The 23,143-nt window shown below is 35.4% G+C and overlaps 1 long non-coding RNA gene across 1 annotated transcript in view; it reads left to right on the top strand.

Annotated features, from left to right (window-relative positions):
* LOC140620567 (uncharacterized) overlaps nucleotides 1–23,143 on the top strand; it is a 59,665-nt gene that overhangs the window by 20,766 nt on the left and 15,756 nt on the right. The window contains exon 2 of the long non-coding RNA XR_012020322.1: nucleotides 21,297–21,410. This is a non-coding gene — a long non-coding RNA (uncharacterized lncRNA). The remainder of the gene's footprint in view (nucleotides 1–21,296; nucleotides 21,411–23,143) is intronic.

The following is a 23,143-nucleotide window of genomic DNA, read 5'->3' as shown; positions in this document are numbered from 1 at the left end:
TAAAAAGGATGAGAAAGACTACAAGACTATTCTTCTCTGGAACAATTTGCCAAGATATGGCAAAATCCTTAGAAGTGTTCACACCCTTTAGCCCTGCAATACTCTATCTATAAATTAATCATAAAATCCTCAGAGAGATGTCCAAATGCTTTAAGATGTTCATATAAGGATCATTCTCAATTATGAGAATGATGAGACAACCTAAATGTTCAATAGTGGATTAACCAGTCAATAAGTCATATTATATCTTGTACTGAGTCAGTAAGTTATATCTACATGATGTAATTTTGTAAATAATCATAATAAAGTAGAAAAATATTTATAATATCTAGTTATGCTCCTAAAAAGTTGTGAAACAATACATAAAACCTATTACACCTATGTATAGATGACATACATTGCAACATTACTATTTTATTTTTGATTAAAATACACAAACATATTTGTGATGTAGTAAAATTACACATCATCTTTTGATATATATGTTATGTATATTTTTTCTTTTTATGGCTTACATTCTTTATGCATTCCAAATTTTACACAATACTTATTTTATTCAAAATATAAGACTTAAAATAGGGGCACCTGGGTGGCTCAGTGGTTGAGCATCTGCCTTTGGCCAAGGCAGGATCCCAGGATCCAGTTAGCATCAGGCTCCCCACAGGGAGCTTGCTTCTCCCTCTGACTATGTCTCTGCCTCTCTGTGTCTCCCATGAATAAATAAATAAAATCTTAAAAAAAAGAAAAGACTGAAAATGATAGCCCTAACATTTTGTTCCAGAGAAGCTTCATGCAGATAAGAAAGAACTGATTGTGAATACTTATAGTAAGATAACCTTTATCTCGAATGAAACTTAGTGATGTTGACCATGTCTTACATTGATATTTGTTTGAGGCATTGTTCTGGTATAGGTCATAAGTTATTGAGGGAGGATACATTGGGAAATTTCCAGTTCTTAGAGATCTACAGTGTTTTCTCCATTTAATGGGGACTTCTTATTTAAGAAAGGATTTGAAAAAAAAAAAAAAAAAAAGAAAGGATTTGAGAGATGCCTGGGTGACTCCGCGGTTTAGCACCTGCCTTTGGCCCAGAGCATGATCCTGGAGTCCCAGGATACAGTTCCACAAGGGGCTCCCTGTATGGAGCCTGCTTCTCCCTCTGCCTTTGTGTCTGCCTCTGTCTCTTCTGTATCTCTTATGAATGAATAAATAAAATCTTAAAAAAAAAAGAAAGAATTTGAAAGTTACATAATCTTAAGTTGAAAGGTGTCTGATAAATCATTTTTCTCATGATGAGTTTTTTGTCAAAAATTCATTTTTAGGACTGCTCATTCTTCAGAAATCGTCCCTATGCCTAGTACAATGCCACATGAAAGTCTGTCAGTAAATACTTCTGAATAATTCCATAGAATCTTTTCCTTTAATGATATCTGTCTATAGAGTAGTATTAAACTGTTCCCTGAATCTGCTTTTCAAATGTTGAACACAGATCTTTCCTCTTCTTTTCTTTCTTTCTTCATCTTCTGTGGTACTTCTTCAAAATATTATACCTACTTCTAAATCATCATTAGGTTTTTTTTTTCTTTCTGGTCAAAATAACGAAGGAAATGACAGTTGATGGATTTATAATTCATTCGCCAAATGCCCCCATTGGGTGCTAGCACTTTGTAAATGGATCAAAATGAGGCTTGTATTAAACCTGAAATATAGGTAAAAATACATGTTTATTAAATAGTAGAATGTTAGAGGATAATTGAATCTGAGTTTTGTACAGTTAGAGCAGACAGATGTCCAAGGAAACACAACCTTAGAAAAAATTAAAAGCTCAGAAATAGGCATTTTCTTTTGAATTTGTTCATTCTTTTTTTTTTTAAGGTATTTGGACTTTCTTTTTTTTTAATTTTTTATTTATTTATGATAGTCACAGAGAGAGAGGGAGAGAGAGAGAGAGAGAGAGAGAGAGGCAGAGACATAGGCAGAGGGAGAAGCAGGTTCCATGCAGGGAGCCCAACATGGGACTCAATCCCGGGTCTCCAGGATGGCACCCCGGGCCAAAGGCAGGCGCCAAACCGCTGCACCACCCAGGGATCCCTGAATTTGTTCGTTCTTAATCATAGAGGTAAGAATGGGAAGCAATATATCACCTTTTCAAGTTTGTACTTTGAATATTCCACGAAGCCTTGTGACTTTGAGTTTTTATATTGTTTTGTTTTCTTAACTTTTAAAATATTTGTGCTTTTTTCCCTCTACTTTATTGCAGGTCCCTCTAGGACAGAGTCTCATGATTCATTGTAATTTCTACAATTTTCAATACAGTAGCATACCTAGAATATTAATCCAGCAAACAGCTGTTGGCTGATTAAGTAGGTTTATTCCATATCATATGTCAATATTTCTAGAAAATCTGGAACACTATTTCTAACCAAATTTGTATCTAATTATATTTTATGCCTTTTGGGGCATTGTGGATCAACAGATCTTTCCTTGTATTTTTTAAACCAGGTTTTATCTATCTAAACGTTTGCCAATGCCTCTGCCTCAAAAAATCAGTGATACTGTGGGAGTAACTAAACATTATTATTGGAGCTAAATGGATGTATTGGAAGGAATTTATGTGATTGAAGAAGCTAAATAGGTTATAACTTTCATCCATAATAGTGGGTTGGAAATCCAAAAATGAGAATATCATTATTGTAATACTCCAAACATTCAATTAACAAGAGACAGAAAAGATAGACTCAACGATTTCAGGTGAAGCAGTGAATTGAAAAAAATAAATGGATATTTAACAAGTAAGTGAAGAAGCTAGGAAATATGTCTTATCTTTGACTAACACCCTTTTATACATTTACCAAAAAAAGAAGCCTTCAGTTGTATTTTGAAGTACCATACCCTAAATCATTTTGTTTTACTTGTAGTCAAGTCAGTAGGACTGATTAGTGTCCTTGATTTCCCCAAATGTAGTAAAATTGCTTTAATATTTTTATTTTTATATAAAGAAAGTAGCATTTAATACCACTAAGTGCTCTGAAAATAAGGGGTAAATATATTTTTAGATGAAGTGGGTTTGAACTAACCTGCTCAAGGGAGCTGTGCTATTTAGAAATGTTTCATCTCTTTTTTCAATTTTATTATTAATATTTTCTGCTTAAATCCCTTTTTAAAACTTCAAATATTTTCAAAATACTAAATCTCTAGCTCTCAGTGTCCCTAGGGAATTACTATTATATTTGTTTAGTATCAGCAAACCTGAAGCTATTGGCTATATAGAGAGAATAAACCTCACAACACTTCAGAATGGAAACAAGAACTAGAGCCTGAAGTCTTCACCCACGCTGCAAGGCTGGACGCCACATTATTTAGACTCATTCAAAGCTAACAAGGAAACTCCAGACAAAGGTTTAAGCTTAAACTAGGTATGAAAGAATGTTTGGGTAGAGAGATTCATCTCAAATCAACCCTTTAATCTTCCATTTCAACCAATATTTACTGAATACTATGCTTATTTCTACCATGCTATCTTCTTATTTGGTGTAGCAACAGAAGATAGATGAAAAGTACAGCTCATCCCTAATCCATGCATGTCAACAAGTAATAAAAAAACATACTAATATACTAAACTTTCCTAAAAGGTGTTGAAAACTGGGATAACTCCATGCATAAATATCAATTTGGGGTTCCCTATGTCACAATACTCACAGAAACTAACTCAAAATGTATTAAAGTCTTAGACATAAGACCTGATACCATAAAATTCCTAGAGGAAAACATAGAGAAGAAGCTCCCTGACATTGGTCCTGGCAGTGATTTTTTCAGATATGATGCCAAAAGCACAAACAGTAAAAGTAAAGATCAACAAGTGGGACTTCTTCAAACTAAAATAGACAGAAAAAGAAACAATAAAATAAAAAAGGCAACCTACAGAGTGGAAGAAAACATTGGCAAACCATATATCCAATAAGGGATTAATATCCCAAATGTATAAAGAACTCATACAATTCATAACAAAAAATCATTTAAAAATGAGCAGAGAAAGTTATGCAAATGACAAATAGGCACATGGAAAGATGCTTAACATTACTAATCATCAGTAAAATGCAGATCAAAACCACGAGGAGATATCACTTCACACCTGTTAGAATGGCTGCCTTCAAGAAGACAAGAGTTAAGTGTTGGTGGGAATGTGGAGAAAAGGGAATCCTTATGCACTGTTGGTGGGGATGTAGATTGGTTCAGCCACTATGGTAAATAGTATGGATGTTCTGCATCAAATTAAAAATTCAACTACAGTAAGATCCGGCAATCCTGCATTTGGGTATATACCCACAGGAAATGAAAACAGGATATCAAAAAGATACTTGCACTCCCAAGCTATTGCGGCATTATTTACAATAGCCAAGATATATGGAGACAATCTGAGTGTCTATTAACAAGTAAATAGATAAAAATATGATGTGTGTGTGCATGTGTGTTTGTACACACACATACATAATGAAATTTTACTCAGCCACTATTAAAAAGGAAATCTTGCCACTTGTGACAAATTGAATGGAACTTGAGGGCATTATGCTAAGTGATATAAGGCAGACGGAGAGACAAATATTGTGTAATATCACTTATGTGAAATTTAAAAAAGCTGAACTCCTTGAAACAAAGAATAAAATGGTGAGTACCAGAGCCTGGAAGATGGAGGAATTCAGGAAATGGTTAAGGGTGCAAATTTATAAGTGGTAGCTAAATAACTTTTGCAGATCTAATACACAGCAAAGTAATTATATGTCAATAATACTGTATTATAAAATTCAAAGTTATTAAAAGACTAGATGTTAATTCTTTTCACCATAAAAAAGCAATGATAATTATGTGACATAATAGAGGTATTAGCTAACACCATGGTGGTAATCCTATTTCAATATATAAATGTATCAGATCAGTGTGTTGTACACCCTAAACTTACAAAATATTATGTCAATTATATCTTAATGAAAAAATGCAAAAATAATTTAAAAAAAATTAAAGTATCACACACACAAATGTACCAACCCGTTGGAACAGATAAAATGTTTCACATATATTTTAAAATCTGGCCAAATTCATTTAACTCTAAATAATCAAAAGATAGACTTGCCCCATTCTGAGAAAAGATGTTATAAAGGATACTATGGAACCTGTGCCCTAAAAAGTCTTGTTGTCCAATAAATGATGTTGTGTGTTCACTGGAACCTTTAGTAAGAAAACCACTAGATGGTTAAGATAAAGGGGGCAAGATGGAGGCACAATTTTTCTCCCCAGTAATAAATAGCAATATAAAGAGGAAGTGCTTCTATGTTAACCAAATTTTACAATTAAATCTTTTTCTCTCTGTGACTTCTTTCCCTCTGTTTCCACAGTTTATTTAATTCGTGTCTGAACTCAGTAAAGACTCACCGCCTACTGTGGGTTAGATTAGGACCTGTCAGGTGTGCTCTTAGGATTCTGGGGTCCCTCAAATCTTTTGGAAGATCTATAAAGTCTTCTCTACTTATCTGTGTAAAGCTATAATTTCTTCATATACTTCAGCCAAAACAACATAAATCACAATACATTGAATACAGAAACTGATATTATGAGAATCCAGCTGTCTTCTATTAAGCAGGGCACAAAAGAAATTGGCAAAAATGTAAAGCAATGCTGCTCTTCTCATCTATTTTGTTGGAAAATAGTTATTTTTCAATAAAACTAGGTTAAGACGAATTTTTTTTCCAAAAAATGATGAGACCAAGATTGCATTGCAGAATCAGCTACACATTTATAAAGAATTTTATGGCACCATCTTCTCTTCAATAGATACCTCTAAGTGAGAATATCTTTTAGTCTGGAAATATTGAAGCCCCAAATTGGGCAATAAATACAATGAGTATAAAGGTGGCTTAAAGTCTATTCTAGAGAAAAGCTTTCCTGGAATATCATCAATACTAGCAAAACATAGAGCCCAGGGCAGTTGCATAGCCTGACTCTGAACCAATTTGGGAAAATAATTCCCGACATGATACCATAATTCTTATGCTTACAAGGAAAGTCTTCAGAGATAATGGAAGAGCTCTGAGGCAAGCAGAAGTCTTGGGTCACTGGATTATTTTATCTAAGAAGGCCAGGAATAGCTGCAAGCCTTTGAGAATAAAAATTTCATAGAGTTTTGATGTTGTCATCTGAAATCAGTAGGACTGGAAAATATCTCAGAATAATGCATCTTTTCCTGATACATATGTTGGAGACATACTTGAGGCACCAAGGAACGTTGCTGGCCAATAAATTTATGCGTGCCTCTACTAATACTATCTATAGGGTGTTCATTGGCTCAGACACTTAGAAGAATTAGAAAGCTCAATTATATATTTAAAAATAAATGCCACCTATCCCTGGGTTTGAATTTTATGTACCTTGACTTTTTTTGCCTGATAATTCTCCTCTGCATAAAAGAACCTGTGGACCTGCCCCCAATTTTTTTTGACTTCTCATTTGACAAATGGTATTCAATCATTTCACATGTTTTCACTTGTCTTCCTTGATAGAGTACTGCTGTCAGTGTTCATGCTTACAATTAACTTCTCTGACTTTTTGATAATCATAAATAATAGGAAGGTGAAATAGTCTCCAACCTGCTGTATCCATTTTTCCATTTGTTGAGTCAGGTCTTGAGGTGACCATAGCCTCTCCCTATGTTGCAAATAAGAGAAAGACTTATTCTTCAGTTTGAAATGACTGTCTTTATACCATCAACTGAATTCCTTCTATCTGAAACAATTTCTCACAAGTTACTTATCTTTTAGATCTTAGCTCAGATATCATTTTCTCTAGGGACCACCTTTTGATTATATCTAGAATAAGTGACATGTTCCTACTCTTCCATATGATGTAGCTGGTATAGCACTTATCATATTTTACTATTACTAATAATTTAATTAATTTATTTCTCTTCTATCGTTAAGCCCCTGAAGGCAGATATATATAGAGATAAATACCAGATACTAGTAGATACTAAATACTGTCTAGTTCTTAATCTTTACCTTAATAAATATTCAGCAAATACTTATTCAGCAAATGGATTCATGGTCAAATGGAGAGACGAATACTAGTTGACCCAAGCTACTTTCACTCGGTAGACAGTATGGACAAAGATAGAAAGTAGTATCTTGATTTGTGACCCAAGCTTTACAATGTATATTAATGAGCTTACTTACCTCTATGACCTGGACACTGAAAACTTCTATTGCCACATATATCTTAATGGGATGATATATGCATTTTTCTTAAAATCTCAGAATTATTTTTCAAAATATAAGCTGTGTGTTTTTCTGCTTTCACATATCAAAACATCTGTGGCATTCACTTTTTCCTGTAGTGTTTGTTTAACATATATTTATCAGTCATCTATAATGTGCTAGTCAAAATGTTAAGAATATTTGGTCCTGACCCTAATGCGACATATGTAATATCCAAGATAAATGAAACATAGACAATATGATGCTTATTAGTTGTTTTCAGGGAGTTCTTATTTCTAAAGTTGCATGCAATGCCATTCTGAAACTACTTGATTTAACATGTACCGAGCTAAACAGAAAAGGCAAATCCTCTATTTCCATGCAGCTAAGAAATGAGTAATGATTTTAAAGCAATGCTTAGAAGTGTAGATTCTATATCATAAAATAACCTAAATGAAACAAGAGACTTGATTGATATTATTTAAATCATCCCAAGGATGATATTCTATTTTGAACTCTGATTTTTGTAACATCTGGGACATTTTTAACTTTTCTGTATAGATCTGGGTGAGGGATTTTTCTTTCCATGTAAAAGCTTTGACTCAATTGAGCCATTCATCTCTCTTCATCCCCTTTCTTCTGTCACTAACACATTCCACAAAAGTTTCCTGGGAACAAACATTTATTAGGCACTGAAATCATAATTGTGTTAATCAATAAATATTATGTTCCAGGCACTGTGTTAAGTGCTGGGAATATAGCAATGAACAACAACAACAACAACAACAACAACAACAACACAATCCATGTTTTTAGTGGAACTGATAGAAAAAAACCTAAGTAGTGATCCTAATGTTTGAGGCACTCAGTTTGCCTGGGAAAATAATCTGTAAGGAAATCAGTAGAATATGTACAGCAGTTGGTATTTGAACAAAGTGCAATGAGAGTGTGAAATCAAGCTTAGCTGTCTTTGCCTGGGAACATAGAAAAATGAGAAATGGTTAGGGATGAGGCTCTAAAACAAAACAAAAAAAATTGAAATCAGGGCTAGAAAACTTACTGACTGGTGAACTAACTGCCTAGGAGATAATGGTAAACTATTTGTTAGTGCAAATGGCAGCCCTTTGGGACTCTCCCAACTTCTATTCCTAGTGTCTTCCTTCATGTTTCACATCCTCGTTATAACTAACAAACCACACAAATTATTTCAAACTTTAGTAATTGATAATTCACTAAGAAAAAAATGTATTTAATCAGAATTTGCCATGGAAACCATGATAAGCTTTTGGTTTTTATTGACCATTTTCAAGAATTCCCATTTCACATATATAAAAATGGAATAGTAACGAGGTTATGTTACATGTACAAGATCATGTAATTAGAAAGTATTGAATCCAGGGTGTAAATATAGTAAATTTGCTTCTAAAGCTTGTGCCAGCATTCTTTTCCTTCATTAGAATAATCACTCTTACTGGTGGTGTTTTAAATCTTGGACTTTCATCTTCAACTGGAATATACATCACAAGTAATTTATGATCCAGAATAACTGTTGAAGTTTTACAATCATTTATTTTTATTAGAGTAGACTTAATAGCATTTGTTTACTAACACTTGCAGTCTGGCAAATTTTCCTAAATAACGTTTAGAAGTGGAGTTCCAACAAATGGTATGGAGACGTATGGTATATGTGAACAACTCTGGATCTAGATATCTCATTAAAATTATGATTAAGGGATCCCTGGGTGTCTCAGCGGTTTGGCGCCTGCCTTTAGCCCAGGGCGTGATCCTGGAGACCCAGGATCGAATCCCACGTAGGGCCTCCGGCATGGAGCCTGCTTCTCCCTCTGCCTGTGTCTCTGCCTCTGTGTGTGTGTGTGTGTGTGTGTGTCTATCATAAATAAATAAATAAATAAATAAATAAATAAATAAATAAATAAATCTTTTAAAAAATTTTAAAAAATGATTAAGCTTGTACACACACATATATATGTAATTTCATTCCAGTATAATTACATGTTATACATGTATAGATACACATAGATAATTTTAATTCCAGTACAATTAATTTAATTCCAGTATAATTAATATATAGTGTTATATTAGCTTCAAGTATATAATATATTGATTATATATATTATATATATATTATATAGAGAGATTATATATATATTATATATATATATATTGATTTTTCTATCCATTACACAGTACTCATCATAGTAAATGTACTTTTGGTCCCCTTCACCTATTTCATCCATCACCCCACCCACCTCTCCTCTGATAATTATCAGTTCTCTATATTTGTTTTGTTTTATTTTGTTTTGTTTGTTCTTTAATTGCTTCTTAAATTCTACATGTGAAAAATCAAATGGTATTTGTCTTTCTCTGACTTGTTTCACTTAGCATTATACCCTCTAGATCCATCCATCTTGTTGCAAATGGCAGGATTTTAGTCTTTTTATGGCTGAGTAATATTCCATTGTGTGCATACATGTATATATGTTTATATATGTGTGCGTGTATATATATACATATACCACATCTTTCTCATTCATTTTATTATTTTTTTATCTTTTATATGTATACTTAATATATATATTATATATATATTTATATATATATATTTAAAGAGCACATGAGCTATGGGAAGGGCAGATAGAGAGGGGGAGAGAGTATCTTAAGCAGACTGCACTGAGCATGGAGCTGGATGTGGGACTTGATCTCACACCTCTGAGACCTGAGCCAGAACCAAGAGTCTGACATTTAACAAACTGAGACACCCAGGCATCCCTATCTATTCATTTATTTATGGACACTTTGCTTCCATACTGTGGCTATTGTTGATAACCCTGCAATAAATATATGGTGTATATATTTTTTTGAATTAGTGTTTTGTGATCTTTGGCTAAATACCCAGTAGTGGAATTATTAGGTCATATGATAATAACCTATGTATTCTATTTATAATTCTATTTATAATTTTCTGAGTAACCTCCATACTGTTTCCTACAGTGGCTGCTCCAGTTTGCATTCTCACCAACAGTGCCTGAGGGTTCCTTTTCCTCCATATCCTTTATTGTTTCCTGTAGTTTTGATTTTAGCCATTCTGACAGATGTGATGTGACCTCTCATTGTAATTTTGATTTGCATTTCGCTGACAATGAGTGATGTTGAGGATCTTTTCATGTTTCTCTTAGCCATCTGCATGTCTTCTTTGGAGAAATGTCTGCTCAAGTCTTCTACCAAGTTTTGGTTGGATTATTTTTGGGGTTTTGAGTTTTATAACCACTTTACGTATCTTGGATATTAACCCATTTTTGGATATATCATTTGCAAATATCTTCTCCCATTCTGTAGATTGCTTTTTAGTTTTGTTGTTTCCTTCACTGTGCAGAAGCTTTTTATTTTGATGTAGTTTCAATAGTTTATTTTTACTTTTGTTTCTCTTGCCTAAGGACATGAATCTAGAAAAATATTGCTACAGCTAATGTCCAAAAAATTAGTGGCTGTGCTCTCTTCTAGGATTTTTATGGTTTCAGGTCTTACATTTTGACCTTTAATCTGTTTTGAATTTATTTTTGTGTATGGTGTGGAAAAGTAGTCCAGTTCCATTCTTTTGAATGTAGCTATTTAGTTTTCCCAACACCATTTGTTGAAGATACTCTTTTTCCCATTAGATATTATTTTCTTTGTTGAAAATTAATTGATCTTATAATCATGGGTTCATTTCTCGGTTCTCTACTCTGTTTCCTAGATCTATATGTCTATTTTTGTGCCAGAACCATACTTTTTTTTATTACTACCACTTTGCACTATATCTTGAAATCTGGGATTGTGATGCCCCCAGTTTTGTTCTTATTGAAGGTTCCTTTGGCTATCTGGGATATTTTGTGGTTCCATACAAATGTTAGTATCTATTAAAATGATCATATGGTTTTTATCCTTTCTTTGATTGATGTGACATATCACATTGATTGATTTGTGGATATTGACTAACCCTTCATATGAGGAATGCATCCCTCTTGATCATGGCAAATAATTTTTTTAGTGTATTATTGGATTTTGTTTGCTAATATTTTGTTGAAGATTTTGCATCTATGTTCATTGGAGATATTGGCTTATAGTTCACTTTTTGTGGTGTTTTTATCTAGTTTTGTTTTTAAGATTTTATTTTTTATTATTATTTTTTTATTTATGAGAGACAGAGAGAGAGAGAGAGGCAGAGACACAGGCAGAGGGAGAAGCAGGCTCCCCGCCAGGAGCCCAAGGTGGGACTGGATCCCAGATCCCGGGATCACGCCTTGAGCGGAAGGCAGACGCTCAACTGCTGAGGCACCCAGACATCCCACTGATTCAATTTCATTGCTGGTAATCTATTCAAATCTTTTCCTCCTGATTTCGTTTTGGGAGGTTATATGTTTCTAAAAAATTTATCCATTTCTCCTAAGTTGTCCAATTTGTTGGCATATAATTTTTATACTTCCTTGCAATCATTTGTATTTCTGTATTTTTGACTGTTATTTCTCCTGTTCAATTTATGATTCTGTTTGAATCCTCTCTCTCTCTCTCTCTTTGATGAGTCTGGTTAAAGTTTATAAAATTTATGATCTTTTCAAAACACTGTCGTCTGGTTTTATTCATCTGTATTATTTTTTTTAGTTTCTATTTTATTTATTTCTGCTCTAATCTTTATTATTTCTTTCCTTCCATTTGTTTTGAGTTTTGTTTGTTCCTTTCTAGCCTTTTTAGATATGAGGTTAAGATATTTATTTGAGTCTTTTTTAATTTTTTATTTTTCTTTAAAAAATATTTACTTATTTATTCATGAGAGAAAGGGAAAGAGGCAGAGACATAGGCACAGGGAGAACAGGTTTCCTGCAGGGAGCCAGATGCAGAACTTCAACCCCTATCGTGGGATCATGCTCTGAGCCAAAGGCAGATGCTCAACCACTGAGCCACTCAGGAGTCCCTTATTTTTTCTTTTTTGAGTTAGGTTGGCATTGCTATAAACTTTTCCTTTAGAATAGCTTTTGCTGCATCCTAAAGATGTTGTACCATTGTGTTTTCATTTTCTTTTGTCTTCATGTATTTTTAAATTTACTTTCTAATTTCTTGTTTGACCTATTCATTGCTCAGTAGCACGTTATCTAACCTCCATGCATTTGTATTCTTTCCAGATTATTTCTTGTGCTTGATTTCTATTTTCATAATGTTGTGATTGGAAAAGATGTGTGGTATAACTTCAACTTTTTGAATTTGTTGAGACTTGTTTTTTGGCCTAATATGTAATCTATTCTGAAGAATGATCCTTATGTACTTGAAAAGAATGTGTATTCCATTATTTTAGGATGGAATGTTCTGAATATATCTGATACATCTGGTCCAATCTATAATTCAAAACCACTGTTTCCTTGTTGATTTTCTGTTTGAATGATTGATGGAAGTAGGGTCCCCTACTATCATTGTATTACTAGTGATCACTTTCTTTATATTTGTTATTAGATGATTTATATATTTGGTGCTCTCATGTTGGGCACATAAATATTTACAATTGTTATATCTTCTTGTTGGATTGTTCCCTTAATTATTATATAATGTCCTAAGTCTCTTGTTACAGTCTTTGTTTTAAAGTCTATTTTGTCCAACATAAATATTGCTACCTCAGCTTTCTTTTCACTTCCATATGGATGATAAATGCTTTTCCATCCCTTCACTTTTTTTTTATTTATTTATGATAGTCACAGAGAGAGAGAGAGAGGCAGAGACATAGGCAGAGGGAGAAGCAGGCTCCATGCACCGGGAGCCCGACGTGGGATTCAATCCTGGGTCTCCAGGATTGTGCCCTGGACCAAAGGCAGGCGCCAAACCGCTGCGCCACCCAGGGATCCCCATCCCTTCACTTTTAATCTGCATGTGTCTTCATGTCTGAAATGAGTCTCTTATATGCAGCAGATAGATGTTTCTAGCTTTTTAATCCATTTTTTCACCCTGTCTTTTGATTAGACATTGTAGTCCATTTATATTCAAAATAATTGTTGATAGGTGTGTATTTATTGCCCTTAATTACTTTTTTATGATTATTTTTATAGTTCTTCTCTATTCCTTTCTTCTGTTACTCTCTTCTCATAGTTTGCTAGCTTGCTTTAGTGATATACTTGTATTCCTTTCTCTATTTTTTGCATATTTATTACTGGTTTTTGACTTGAGGTTTTCATTAGGTTTATATATAATAGCTTATACATATAGTAGTCTATATTACAAAGTTGATAGCCACTTAAGTTTGAACTCAATGACACCATCCAGCTTAATATCATTCACATTATAGTGATCCCAGAATATGAAGAGAGAGAAAATGGGACAGAAAACATATTGCACTGCTGAGGATTTACCCCAAAGATACAGATGCAGTGAAATGCCGGGACACCTGCACCCCATGTTTCTAGCAGCAACGTCTACAATAGCTAAACTGTGGAAAGAGCCTCGGAGTCCATCGAAAGATGAATGGATAGAGAAGATGTGGTCTATGTATACAATGGAATATTCCTCAGCCATTAGAAATGACAAATACCCACCATTTGCTTCGATGTGGATGGAACTGGAGGGTATTTTGCTGAGTGAAATAAGTCAATCAGAGAAGGACAAACATTATATGTTCTCATTCATTTGGGGAATATAAATAATAGTGAAAGGGAATAGAATGGAAGGGACAAGAAGTGGGTGGGAAATATCAGAAAGGGAGACAGAACATGGAAGACTCCTAACTCTGGGAAACGAACTAGGGGTGGTGGAAGGGGAGGAGGGCGGGGGGTGGGGGTGAATGGGTGGCGGGCACTGAGGGGGGCACTTGACGGATGAGCACTGGGTGTTATTCTGTATGTTGGCAAATTGAACACCAATAAAAAATAAGTTTATTATTAAAAAAGAAAGAAAGAGGGATCCCTGGGTGGCGCAGCGGTTTAGCGCCTGCCTTTGGCCCAGGGCGCGATCCTGGAGACCTGGGATCAAATCCCACGTCGGGCTCCCGGTGCATGGAGCCTGCTTCTCACTCTGCCTGTGTCTCTGCCTCTCTCTCTCTCTCTGACTATCAAAGAAAGAAAGAAAGAAAGAAAGAAAGAAAGAAAGAAAGAAAGAAAGAAAAAGAGAGAGAGAAAGAGAGGAAGAAAGAGAGAAAGAAAGAAAGAAAGAAAGAAAGAAAGAAAGAAAGAAAGAAAATAAGAAAGAAAGAGAAGAAAGAGAGAGAAAGAGAGAAAGAGAAAGAAAGAAAGAGAAGAGAGAAAGAAAGAGAGAGAGAAAGAGAGAAAGAAAGAGAAAGAAAGAAAGAGAAAGAAAGAGAAAGAAAGAAAGAAAGAGAAAGAAAGAAAGAAAGAAAGAAAGAAAGAAAGAAAGAAAGAAAGAAAGAAAGAAAGAATTTATTTGAAGAAATAATAGCTGAACATCTCCTGATTCTGGGGAAGGAAACAGAAATCCAGATCCAGGAGGCAAAGAGATCCCCAACAAAATCAAGCCATGGAGGTCCACACTAAGACACATAGTAATTAAAATGGAAAAAGAAGTAGTGATAAAGAATTTTGAAAGCAACAAGAGAAAAGAAAACGTTTACAGTCAAATTTTCAGCTGTGATTTTGTTCTGTTATTTCCTTTAGGACATATTCCTTTGTGTCCTCATATTGTACAACAATCTGTGTTTGTTTCTATGTGTTAGGGAAGTCAGTTATGTGTCCTGCTCTTGAAAATAGTGGCCTTATGAAGAAGAGGTCCTGGTGTGTCCTGTAGTACAATGCCCTCTGTTCCCCAGAAGCTGGCACTTCAGGGGTGTCTCCTGCATGTGTTGGGTATACCCTACTGTTGCGGTTAACCCATGTGTACCTTCAGTCCACTTGTCTACAATGGCTCTCTTTGCCTTTTGTGAGCACGGTTTGCTCCCTGTGTTGTTAGTGGGCCAGTCTGGGGACACTTTTTGCTTGAGGTGAGTCAGACCAGTGTTTGCCAGAGCTGTAGTAGCTCCAAACTGCAGGATGCTTTCCCTGTATTGTCCCCTGAGAAACTTTCAGACCAGGTATCTGCCCCCAGCCCACTGCTGGGGCTGCATTTAGATGTGTGTGTGGTTATCTTCCCCTCTTGCTGGGGCAACAGTCACTTTGAAGGGATTCTGACCTCTGTCAGGGCTACTTACATAGTGCCAGGCTTGTGGCACCGCTTTGGATGAACTCCTACTAAGGGTGTGTTGGGAGTGGGGAGATTCACAGGAGAATACAGGGTTGGGGCATGTGGTGCCAGCAAGTTCCACACCAGTGAGTTGCAGATCTGTAGCTGCCTGGGATGAAGAGGGTGAATTTGTAGAAGTGTGCAGGGATTTGCTGTTAGCAAGCTAGGTGAAAAGTGTTTGTACTGCATGCTAGTTCCAGCAGGTGTCTGTATATCTAGGCCAGGGCAGGTAGAAATGGTACCTTCCAGCTCCTTTGTTCTTAGAGAAGTCTCCCAAAGATATCTGCCCCTCTAGGACATGTTCTGAGATTAGTTAAAAAATCTCCATCCTGTATACCTCAGGAGTTTTTAAAACTGCTGCTTCTATGCTCTATCTCAGTGGGATTATTTTGTTGTACTGTCTCCTTAAGGACAGGGGCTCAGTTTTTTTTCCACCCTTCTGGGTTTCCCAGAGCCAAGCTTGCTGATTTTTAAAGTTCCACATATTAAGCTCCACTGATTATAAGAACACACAAAATTAGGTCCCTCTGGTTTTCAAAGCTAAGTATTATGGGATTTAGCTTCCTGTTGTGGCTCTTCTATGGCTGGAGTACCTGGTGTACCTGATGTGGGGTCTGCTCCTTTCTCTTCATGCCCCTGGCATCCCTCCCTCCTATAGACAGTCTCACAGGTCAGTTTGGTGCCCAGTCATGCCTCCACCCTTCCTACCTTCTTTAATGTGGCCTCTTCTTTACATGTAGTTGTGGAGAGTTGGTCCTGGCAGTTTTGGGGTCATTTTGGGGGTTATTTACACCAACGAGGGTGTTTTCTAGGTGTATCTATGGGACAAGGTGAGCCTAGGATTTTCCTACTTTGTCATCTTCTGTGCAAAAATATGACTAAGTTCTAATTGCACAAAGCCACTGGGAGCCCATAGAAATTGTTGGATTTAAAAGTGAAATTTTAGGGCATCTGGGTGGCTCAGTGGGCTGGGGGCAGATACCTGGTCTGAAAGTTTCTCAGGGGACAATGCATCTGCCTTTGGCTTAGGTGGGGATCCAGGATCCTGCTTGAAGTTTCACATTTGGCTCCCTATAGGGAGCCTGATTCTTCCTCTGCCTATGTCTCTGCCTCTCTGTGTCTCTCATGAATAAATTAAAAAAAATATTTTTTAAAAGTAAAAGTTTGTAGGAATGTATATTGGAAGGTACTGAAGACATTTCTAATGAGGTTGAGTTTGCAAACTACATGACAAAGCAAATTAATAATTATATATTGTGTAAATAGATGATTATCTATAGATAGATAATCAACCATTTCTCTTCTAATGTACATCCTCTTTTTTAAAAAAAGATTTTATTTATTTATTCATGAGAGACACAGAGAGAGAGGCAGAGACATAGGCAGAGGGAGAAGCAGGCTCCATGCTGGGAGCCCAATGTGGAACTCAATCTCAGGATTCTAGGATCACAACCTGAGCCAAAAGGCTGTCACTCAACCACTGAGCCACCTAGGTATCCCTACATCCTCTTTTTTTTTTTTTTACTAAAACTTTACTGTGCTGATCCAGTAACAAGGTACTATGAAGACAATCAAATACATGAAAATGGAAAACAGAAATGCACGTTGTATCATTTAAGATAAAGACCAGTGATGTATATATGTATACACCTTGGTGTAAAAGCATGCATTATACATAAGCTTTAGCACTGGATGGGTTTTTAAGAAGTCAAAGCCAAGACCTTCTCTTCATCTGTCTGGAAACCAATGTCATGAGAGGGCCACATACTTTGCTAGAGATCACACTACTATTGTCCTTTGTTGCTTTTACCTGCTAACCTAATACTAATCTAGTACTAATACTAATATATACCATATTTTGAGAATGTTTTAGATGCCAAGCACTGTGAAAAGTACTTTACATATGTTATCTCAATTTTTCTGTCACTCTATAATGTAATGGTTTTATAGAGGAGGAAGTAGAGGAAGAGAGAGGTTACATCATCAGTCTACATGGGGATTGGTACTTAGATGAAGGTGTCACAAAGGATTATGTCATGCTGTTACCTTTCTATCATTAGAGGAAGAAAGAAGTACGGGGTGCAACTACAAAGCATTTTACAATGTCAGTTCACTGGTACTGTTTATACTCCCCCTTTGACTTCAGATGTGAGAAATAAATTGTCATTCAATACTCATAAAACTCCAAAACATGTGATGGAAATAGCCACCTTGCCCAGTGCCAGATGTTTCCTGGGTCCTCAAAAATGTCAGCTCTTTCTTTATAGTCCTTATTACCGGTGTACAAATGAAAATATCTTTCTATTTCAATACGTGGTACTCAGTTCCAATCTTTATTGAATGCTTTCTTGAGCCAAAACTTGTACTTGGCAGTAAGAATAAATGAGATTGTAAACAAAAATGAATAAACTTGTTTATTGTTTCATCAATTCTGTCAATATATTAGGAGGCATAAAGCCTTATAAAAATGCCTGACAATCTAAGCAAAATATGCCAAAAATCCATACACACTGGATATAGAATTTCAGTTATGCAAGATCTAGAGATCTCTTGTACAACATAGTGCCTATAGGTAACATTATTGTGTTGTGTACTTAAAACTATTTTAAAGAGAAAATGTCATATTGTATTCTTATTAAAAAAATCCAAAAACCCTTAAGGAAGCACAAGAAAACTTTTATTGACAGGTATGTCTATTACCTTGGTTATAGGGGTAGTTTCACATGTGTTTTCAGATGTCCAAACTCATCAAATCATATATGTTTAAGATGCTCAGGCTTTTTTTGTACATCAGCCATATGTCAATAAAGTTGCTTTTAAGAAAGAAATTTTCTTATTTCATCTGAGTTGTCAAACTTATTGGCATAATACTGTTCTTAATATTACTTTGTTTTCCTTTAAATGGCTGTCAAATGGATAATGATGTGTCTTTTATTCTTGATTTTGACTAACTCATGTTTTCTATTTTTTGTTGACCAGGTTAGCTATAGGATAGCAATTTTTATCCATCTTCTTACAAAAACAACTTGGTTTTTAATTTTACCTGATGTATGTCTCTCATATCATTGATTTTTGCTCTAAAGTGTATTTCTTTTCATTTATTCATTTTAGGTTTAAATTGTTTTTCTTTGCCCCCCCCCCCATCTTAAGGTAGAACTTTAGATCACTGAATGTAGCTCTTTCCTATTTTCTGATATAATCATCACAACTCTAATTTTCTTCTAAGAACTATTACAAATGCACCTCACAAATTTTGATATATTGTGTTGTCATCATTCAGTCCAAAACACTTTCTAATTTTCTTTTTTATTTCTTCTTTCATTCATGGACCATGAATGAGTGTGTTGCTTTGTTGTAGTTTTGGAGATATTCTAGAGATTTTTTTGTTCTTGGGTTTTAATTTAATTTCAGTGTAGTCAATGTTCAGTATTGTAGTTCAATCCTTTGAAAAATTTTAAGACTTGTTTTATGGCTCTTTATGTCATTATAGGTGAATATTTCATGTGCATGTAAAAAGAGTATTTATTTTTCAGGACTTAGATGTAGTAATCTATGAATGTCAATTAGCTCATTTTAGTTGAAGGGGTTGTTCAAAACTTCAATATTCTCACTGAGTTATTATTCTATCAATTACAGAGGAAAAGATATTACAGCTCTATTTATAACATAGATTTGCTTATTTCTCCCGTTGGTTTTGCCAATTTTTGCTTTTTAGATTTAAAGCTCTATTGGATGTATACTCACTTTGATTGGTTGTGTCTTCTTGATCAATTGACACTTTGGTCTTCCTGAAATGTCCCATTTTGTCTCTGGTAATACTCTTTATCTTGAAGTATATCCAAATTCTTATGCTTTGTACTGTCATGGTTTATGTTTTTCTTTTATTCACTTTCAGCTTCTGTCATATTTTATGTGTATCTGCTTTTTTATGCAGTCTAAGAATCTTTGCCTTTATAGTCGGTCTTTTCTTTTCCTTCCAGTCTTATAATCTCTGCCTTTCACATAAAATATTTAGTCTCTTTGCATTTAATGTAATTACTGATATGGTTATTTACCATTTTTCTATTCATTTTCTATTTGTCCTATTTGTGTTCTCTCTTCCTTGTTAATTTTTGGCTAATTGTGTGTGCTTTTTGCATATCACTTAATCTCAAGTGTTGAAAATTGTTTAATTATTATTTTTAATTTTATTTATTTGTTCATGAGAGATACAGAGAGAGAGAGGCAGAGACACAAGCAGAGGGAGAAGCAGACTCCTCATGGGGAGTCCAGTAAGGGATTCAGTTCCAGGACCCCAGGATCATGACCTGAGCCAAACGCAGACGCTTAACCACTGAGTCCCCCAGGCGCCCCTTAAATTATTTTTTTAAGATTATTTACTTTAGAGAGAGAGAGGGGGAGAGAGCACACACATGTCCAGGAGGGGCAGAGGGAGAGGAAGAGAGAGAGAATCTCAAGTCAACTCCACGCTAAAGTGCAGAGCCTGTTGTGGGACTTGATCTCATGGCCCTGAGATCATGACCTGAGCTGAAACCAAGAGTCAGATGCTTAACCGACTGAGCCACCAAAGCACCCATCTTGTGTATTACTATATAGTTTGCATTGATTTTTAGTGGTTCCTCTGAAGTATATATATGTGTGTATATACTTTTCCTTTCTCATCCTATCTTTAGATAATACGCAAACAATATTACGATACTACAACAGTGCTCCTACGCTTCATGCTCTTGTTTTCATGTATTTAAATTCTATATCTTATCAGCTCCATAATACATTTTTATTGCTTTTAGCTGTTACATTCAACATTCAATAGTCTTTGCAAGATCTTAGAAGTTGAGTGTTGTGAGTCTAAAAAATATATCTTTTGTTTATCAGTCCAACTCCCAATTTCTTGCACTGTCATACACTGAGAACATTCATCTTATAAATCATTGAATTTGAGTGAGGTTTGGTTACAGTTTTGATTGGACAAATTTTATCCTTAGATTAAGTGCATTAAATGTATTTGACTTCTTCTAGAAGGGCCTTGGGACCAAAGATCATAAGTTTTCTAGATACTCAGACTGTGATATTTCAAGTTTTATAGACTTCAAAACTGTGAAACTGCTAGATTTTTAGATGTCTAGACCTTAGGTATTTAGGACACTTTTTGGTTTTGAGACCATGAGTTTGCAAAGCTTAGGGATTGTGACACTGTAAGACTATGATTTCTGGAAACATTAATATTGCAATACTGTGGAATGTGTGACTGTAGAACCATGAGATTCTGAGGTTATGTGAGTGTAAATCCACAATACTACAAGATTTTGAGATTATGACAATTTGAAACTCTGTACTGGAAAATTAAAAGATCTGCTTTTCAGCTTGCCTCCATATCTGCTTACTCCTAAAAAGTTTCCTTGTAAGATAATTACTAGACAGAATAGTTTTGCATTTTATTCGAAATCTACAGGCTAATATACATACATGTTCATCAAAAGTTCAGTTGGTGGGGTGCTTGGGTAACTTACTTAAATATTTTACTCTTAATTTTGGCTCAGGGCATGATCTCAGAGTCATGGGATCAAGCCCTGCATTGGACTCCACACTCAGTGTGGAATCTGCTGGAGATTCTCTCTCTCCCTCTTCCTCTGCTCCCCCCTCTATTTGTGCTCTCTCTGTCTTTTAACACAATCTTTAAAAAAAAAAAATGTTTAATTGGCTATAGACTTGCCTTTCCTTCAGTTCCCACATTAGCAACTGGCCCCAAGCATGAAAATCTCTTTTGTATTACTCATTTAGTATCACCAGGGACTAACCAAGAAGCTCCAAATAAGCCACAATAACCCAGTTTTCCATCCCTGCTTGCAGGTGCTGCTTATTATCAGAAAGTAAAGCCAGATGTCAGAATCCACGAGCTCCAACTAAGTCCTCCTGACCCAGTTTTTGGCCCACTTGATCCAGTTCAGATGAGGTAACCCCCAGGTGAGTTCAAGATTATTACCATCTAATTGTCAAAATGAAAAAAAAAAAAAAAACACACACACCTAGCAACCCATGACAGATCTGACTGTGCCCCTTTAAGAGAAGAAAAGAGGTGGCACTCTAATTTGAAGAAACCTCCTCCCCATTCCCTGAAAAACCCTGACACCATCTTGCTTATCAGCCCCTTAATTACTTTAAATCCATAAAACACTGACCATGAGACCTAATGGAGAGAAGGTGACTTTAGAGCATGAGTCCCCTTCTCCATGTTCTGGCCATCGAATAAATTATCTGCTTGCCATCAAATACTGTTTTGTTAGTTGGATATTTGGTGAATGGTACTGAATGGGGCAAGAACCTATTACTGAGGCAACACTAGGAAAGCTTTATCACTTTATAGAGTTCCATTTTCTAGATGGTTATTGCCCTCTGGTCTCAATGACATTAAAGAAAAATGTGATTTTTTTTCTGTTATTTCCTGACAGTTTGATCTTTTATATTCTTCTATTTGTTAACCATAAGTAGAACTTTCATTGAGTTCTTAGTTTCAGTTATTAGGGTTTTTAGCTTCCATTTGATTTGGTTTTGTAGTTGCCAGTTCTTTGCCAGAATTCTCTCCATCTTGTCATTTTACTTCTTGAGCATATTATTAATCATAATTATTTGAAAATAATTGTTTGACAACCGCAAAATCTGGATCCCTTCTGATTCTATTGAATTGTCTACTTTTTCACTCGCTCTTGGTCAATCATGCTGTTTTACATGCTTGCTGCAACAGTTGCTGAGCTATTACTTCTCAGCCTCAAAACCCACTGTTCTCTTAGAGTGGGAATCTGCAAAAAACATTTTGGATTTGCCTGCTGACTTCCTATGTGGCTTTAACCATAAAGGTACTAGAGGGAGATTGGAAGGTTGGATGGAAAAGAAGGTACTTTATCTTTCAAGTTTGCTTCCTGTCTGCTTCCTGTTCCTATGGCTATCTTCCCAGTGATTCTTCACTCCACAGCAGGTGTTTAAGTAGCACCAATGGAATCCAGTTTCCAGTTCTTTAGGTAAAGAACCAGCCTTAATGTGACTGCTTACAGAGTCCAGCACCAACCAGACAGGATTACCACCGGAGAAGTCTGGGTCTCAGCACCCCAAGAATCCTTCTGTAAGATCAGAGATACCACTGATCAATTCCTTCTTAATATCCTGATTTTTATCTCTGAGAAACTTCTCTTCCAAACTTCACTAAAATAGTTCCATCTTCTTTCTCATCTTTCAGTTGTAAATAAGATAGCTGCTTCCGCACTTACTACCTAGTGACACTTTAGTGTCCTACCTTTTGCCTTTCAGTTTATAAATTTCCACTGAAAAATTCTTTATATGAAATCATTTCTATTTAAATACATTGCATGGTTTCTGCTTCCTGACTAGACTCTCACTGATACTCTTGGTTGTTTTCTTAATGGATGCTAGATATTTTGTGTTACACAATTTAGAGACAAAAGTTCAAAAGTCCTCCTTGGACTTTTGCTAGGGGAGATCTTTTAATCAAGATCTGAGCTGGTTCAAAGCTAATCTTCAGTCCTTGCAGGAGCCAGTTTGCATTTAGTTCACACTTAGATTTACAATGCAGGTTTTCAAGTACCCAGTTTGTCTCATTTGTGAGCAAAGAGCCCCTCCTTTTTATGGCTTTTTACACCCAGACCTATAGACTGCCAATCATTTTAGCTCCTATTTTATGCTTA

This window comes from Canis lupus, chromosome 29 (assembly GCF_048164855.1).
Source record: "Canis lupus baileyi chromosome 29, mCanLup2.hap1, whole genome shotgun sequence".
In the NCBI taxonomy this organism is placed as follows: domain Eukaryota; kingdom Metazoa; phylum Chordata; class Mammalia; order Carnivora; family Canidae; genus Canis; species Canis lupus.
Note: the sequence above shows the minus strand (reverse complement) of the source record. Positions and strands in the feature narration are given on the sequence as shown.